Source organism: Bison bison, unplaced genomic scaffold (assembly GCF_000754665.1).
Source record: "Bison bison bison isolate TAMUID 2011002044 unplaced genomic scaffold, Bison_UMD1.0 scf7180017864309, whole genome shotgun sequence".
Taxonomy (NCBI): Eukaryota; Metazoa; Chordata; class Mammalia; order Artiodactyla; family Bovidae; genus Bison; species Bison bison.
The window spans coordinates 4,636,167-4,641,987 of record NW_011494881.1 but is presented as its reverse complement, the minus strand read 5'-3'; positions in this window follow the sequence as shown (position 1 = coordinate 4,641,987).

Sequence of the window (5,821 nt, the reverse complement as noted above, 5' to 3'; positions counted from 1 at the left end):
TAAGAGTTGGACTGTGAAGAAAGCTGAGCGCTGAAGAATTGATGCTTTTGAACTGTGGTGTTGGAGAAGACTCTTGAGAGTCCCTTGGACTGCAAGGAGATCCAACCAGTCCATTCTGAAGGAGATCAGCCCTGGGATTTCTTTGGAAGGAATGATGCTAAAGCTGAAACTCCAGTACTTCGGCCACCTCATGCGAAGAGTTGACTCATTGGAAAAGACTCTGATGCTGTGATGGATTGGGGGCAGGAGGAGAAGGGGACGACAGAGGATGAGATGGCTGGATGGTATCGCCGACTGGATGGACGTGAGTTTGAGTGAACTCCGGGAGTTGGTGGGAGGCCTGGCATGCTGCAATTCATGGGGTCGCAAAGAGTCGGAGACAACTGAGCAACTGAACTGAACTGATGAACTTTCAGCACTGGTGATTTAAATAAAAAACTTTTCAGGGCTTCCCTGGTGGTCCAGTAGTTAAGAATCCACCTTGCAATGCAAGGGACATTGGTTCAATCCCTGGTCTGGGAAGGTCCCACATGCCTATAGCAACTAAGCCCATTATGCCACAACTACTGAAGCCCTCACACCTATAGCCTGTGGTCTGCAACAAGAGATGCCACCACAATGAGAAGCCTGCACATTGCAATGAAGAGTAGCCCCTGCTTGCCACAACTAGAGAAAGCCCACATGTAGCAATGAAGATCCACCACGGCCAAAAATTAAATAAAATTTTAAAACTAAATAAAAACCTTTCAAAACACTCTTATGAGCAGGTAAAACACTGCAGATCAGCCAAGGTGGTTTGGTGGCAGATTTACAAGCTCCGTCTACCAAGGCCAGGCCCTTGGCTGAGCACTGCAGAATACAGAGCCAGCTTACAGCAGGTTCCTGGTGGAAAACTCCTAGGGCCTCTAGGAACCAGAGCCTAAAGGGGGAAGGAGACCATGTAGAAGAGGAGATCCTTGAGCTGGATTCTCTGGGGTAACTAGGTGTACCTTGTGTGAAGGAAGAGGAGGTAGAAGCATCCTGGGCAGAGGAAGAACAGCTTTGAACTTAGGAGAAGGGCAGGCATTTCCATGGGGCCAAGGAAATGGCAACCAACTCCAGTGTTCTTGCCTGGAGAATCCCAGGGACAGGGGAGCCTGGTGGTCTGCCGTCTATGGGGTCGCACAGAGTTGGACACGACTGAAGCAACTTAGCAGCAGCAGCAGGGTGCTCTTGGGGTACAAGGGAATTGTAGCAGAGAGCTGAGGTCTTCAGATCACAGAGAGACAGCCAAGTGTGCCCACAGAGGCACCTAGACTGTCCCTCCAAGACAGCAGTGTGGGGTCCAGAAAGTACCGGAGACAAGTACTAGGGGTGGAGGCCAGGCATCTGTGCTTAGTCCCACCCCCACCATTTGCAGGACTCCATCCATTCATTTAAGCCGAGGATCACAGCAAGCAATGGTCAATCAGGAACCAGGAACCGGAGCTTCAGAGAGTCAGGAGTCATCCTGCTCACAGAAGCTCACAGCCTGGTGGCAGCTACTCACGAGAGCTTGGACAACTGCTCCATGAAGTTAGAAGAGGACTCTGCCAAAACCTGGGGAGCTAGTGACAGGTTTGTAAAGGAGGTGACAGTGTTTAAGCCGTGTCTTGATAGGTGAGAAGGAGTTTATCGGGGAGATAACAGTGGAAACAGCAGGAGGTTGCATGGAGAAGGAGCAAATGAAAGGCAGAGGTGTGATTTGGGAACCTGTTTCGGGAACCTGGACCTCCTTCAATCAAATGACAAATCCTTACTGATTTCTGTGTAGCAGGGGCTGCGCCTGGTATGGGAGGGGCATAATAAAGCAGACACCCTCCACCTTCAAAATGATGATTTTGATCATCATTTTTAATTCCTCTGTGCTTTAATTCCTCTATACTTCAGTTTCCCCATCTCTGAAATAACCTTATATCCCTCAGAGCTTCAGGGAGGGGTGATTAGGATTACATGGGCTTCTATAGGCTACATATATACCAAGACAGTCAGGGTCATACTGGCATATAGGAAATGCTCATTAAATATGTGCAGAGGGACTCCCCTGGTGGCGCAGTGAATAAGAATCTGCCTTCCAATGCAGGGGACCTGGGTTCAATCTGTAGTCTAGGAAGATCCCACACGCTGCAGACAACTAAGCCCATGTCCCACAGCTACTGAAGCCTGCACCCTAGAGCCTGTGCTCTGCAACAAGGGAGTAGTCCCTACTCACGGCAACTAGAGAAAGCCCACGTGCAGCAATGAAGACCCAGCGCAGCCAAAAATAAATAGGGAAAAAATATGTGCAGAACCGAAATGTCTTTCTGTCCTGACTTCCTGAGAACCTAACACCTGCAGTTATCTTGCTGAGACTCCTAGATAAGCAGGTTTGTTCAATGAATGAATAAACAAATGACCAATTGCCACTTTACACACATTTACTGCTTACAGCATTCCTGTAGAGTAAATACTATTCTTTGTTTCCATTTTACAGCTGATGAGCAAAATCTTCAAGATGGTAACGATCTAATATGTCCAGGATTTTGCCTTCTGGAGGCCTGACCTCAAAGCTCCAGCACTTAACCCGGCACACTGTTGCTCACAGGGAGGAAGGGTCCAGAAGGCCCGATGGAAAGCATTCGAGAACTTTGAGGTCTTGGCTCTTCACCCTCCAGCTAGCTGGGCTGACCCTCAAAGGTTATCTCCCAGGTCAGGTGATCTTCCGGTCAGTTCGTCTGGGGCAGGGGAAGCGAGAAGGTGTCATTCCCCTCCTGGGAAGAAGGCGCTTCTGGCCCTTCTTGCAGGAAACAGGTTCTGGATGAACAAATACCTCTTACAAATGAGAATGACTGTTAACCTCTGTCCTGAAGAGTGCCCCAGCTGGAAAAATCCAGTGATGAACGGGCTTTGACAGAATCCCTCTTGCAGGTCCCCACACGGCTTTGGGCCAATACACATTAGAAATGAGCTCTGTCTGCAGCTCCCAGACCCTGGGAAAAACAAAACTTTGAAAGGTTTTCTTTCTTTTTAAGTCTTAGTACAAGGCCCGAGGAGGGCAGGGCAACCCATTCCAGTATTCTTGCCTGGAGAATTCCATGGACAGAGGAGCCTAGCAGGTTATGTCGCAAAGAGTCAGACAAGACTGAAGTGACTGAGCACACACACACACACACACACACACACACACACACACACCCATGTCCACCTTGTCATCTTTGGAGAAGCCAGAGGGCTAAAAGCATGGGTTTGTGTAACCAGCAGAGCTGCCCTTCACAGACTGGCTGGTTTCATTTGTAAATGTGTAGCCTTGAGCAAGTCACCTGGTTCCCTCTGAGCCTCCATTTTCTCCTCTCTGAAGTGAGGATGAGAATAAAATCAATGCAGTGTTTATCGGGGTGCCTACTGTATTTGGTGCTCAGTAAGTGTTAGCTATTATTATTATCATTTATTTTAACTGAAATATTTACTGAGCACCTACTAGGTACCACATAGTATGAGGGGACACGGAATGAATAAAGCTTAATAAAGAGATCATCTGTTTGTTCCTTCCCAGTCCTGGTGCTGAATGCCCCTGTTTAAACAGGGACCACCTGGATTCTAGGACACATGGGTTTTGAGGCAGGCTGACCGCTATACCTTTATGTAACCACAATCTCTCTCTTTTTTTCTCCAGCCATGCAGGATCTTAGTTCCCCGAGCAGGGATAGAACCTGTGCCCTCTGCACCAGAAAGTCTCTCATTGCTTTTTATGTATTCATCACTTGGGTGAGGGCATCTTTTCTCTCTGGGGACAGGTCTGATGCAGAGGGACAGGACAAACAATCCCCATCCTGCAAGCCCCCAGGCTGGGGAAGTTGAATGACAACCACAGAGCACCCATAATATCTGTATGCTTAAGGCTTTACAAAAACACCAGGTTTTAAGGGCTTGCAAAGGATTTTACCATTTGCTTTATTGAATCTTCATGGAAGGAGGTGTCTCCAGTCATAGTTTATAGATGAGGAAACTGAATTCAGAGAGGTTGGTTCCAAACTGCAACAAGATCCTGGACTCATCCAGGTTCTCAAAGTTGTCTGGTAAGAATCAAGGGGGTGTTTCTTAAATACGTAGGTTACCAAGGTCTCTCTCCAACTTCTAATTCTGAAGGCCTAGTTGGGACTCAGGAAGCAGCAGTTTACACACACCCCAGGTGATACTTATCTTCAGGAGAGTCTGGACACAGTGCGATTCACTGATTAATTTACTCAGCTAAGATTCTTTTCTCAAATACGACATGTACTATAAGGAGATCATGATGAACAAGACATTCTCTAGCTTTGAAAGGAACTAACAAGCATCTGGTTAAGGAGATTGTCCTGATCCCGAAGTCAGCAAGGGTCTACAGCCCACGTCTCTCGTGGGTGAGACCCTTTCCTGCTGGCTAGGCTGGCTTCCACCAGACTTGGGTTTAGAACTCCTGGCTGAGCCTGCTGGGCCTCCTTCCACTGTCTAACACCTGGTCAGGGCAGAGCCTGTGGCTCTTTGGATGGAGGCATCTTGTGAAAGAAGCCTAGGTGTGCCTGGCATGTGTGCTGTGCTGTGCTTAGTCGCTCAGTCGTGTCCAACTCTTTGCGACCCCAGGGACTAGAGCCCCCCCAGGTTCCTCTGTCCTTGGGGATTCTCTAGGCAAGAACACTGGAGTGGGTCACCATGCCCTCTTCCAGGGGATCTTTCCAACCCAGGGATCAAACCCAGGTCTCCTGAATTGCAGGCGGATCCTTTACTGTCTGAGTCACCAGGGAAGCCCACATGTAGTTTCAATAAACGCACATCCGGCCTAGGAAAAGACCAGGGGCACAGGGCAGGTGGGGGAGGGGAGGGCGGGGAAGGCTTCCGGTGTAGAGAACAGCTGGGTGCAGATTTACATTTCTTTACAGGTAATTCCAGCTGAATGGAGACCAGACAAGGACTACTCTAGTGTAGAGGAGGAAAGCAGGGCCCAGAGAGAAAAAAGTGAGCTTCCCTGAGCTGAAATCCAGGTCTCTGGGGTAACTGAGTCCCCAGGGGAGGCAGGGACTGCGGACATTGACAACACAGGCAACAGCTTTTTCCTGAAATCCCTGGGGTGAAGTGCATCTGTGAAGGAAGATCCTGATGCCATCACAGACACTCCCCTCGAGCGGGCCAGGATCACCCTGTTCGCTGTGCCCTGGGCTCCAGCTTCCAAACACTTCCTTTTCCAATGGAGAATTCCATCCTTCATCCTGGTCACTCCTGCCCTCTGTCTTCTCCAGGAGGGAGCTTCAGTATTTGAAGCAGGTCCCCATGGACTTCCACTGGCACTCATCGTTTTTGTTCCAGCAATTCCCAGTACCCAGTACTTTTTCAGAGGCTAACTCTCTAGGCAGGCCCTGCCAGATAAGGCCAGGGGTGCTCCCAGAGGCCATCTGGACAGTATCCTGGAAGCCTGCACAGGGCCAGGCTGGGCTGAAGCCTCCTGGGCCAGTGTGGGGCCGAACCCTGCCTGAGAGCCGCTGGTATCCACAGCTCCCTTTCTCCACCTGCTCCTGGTTGAGCTAGATGTCTATTTGGAACCCGGAGGAAGAGGAAAGGGCAGGGATCCCAGGTGGGGCAGAGTAAGGAAGCCATAATTCTGACCTGGGAGTTTGGACAAGCCTGCTGTATCTGGGAAACAAAGCCTGGAGTAGCCCCGTGCCAGCGTGCCCATATACTAGGCAAACTAGACACACCCTGAACCTAACAGCTCCTACACTTTTGGAGTCTCCTCCTCCCTACCAGTCTCAGGTCTCACCCGCCCTCAGAAGGTGGTCCCTGTGGGGGGCCA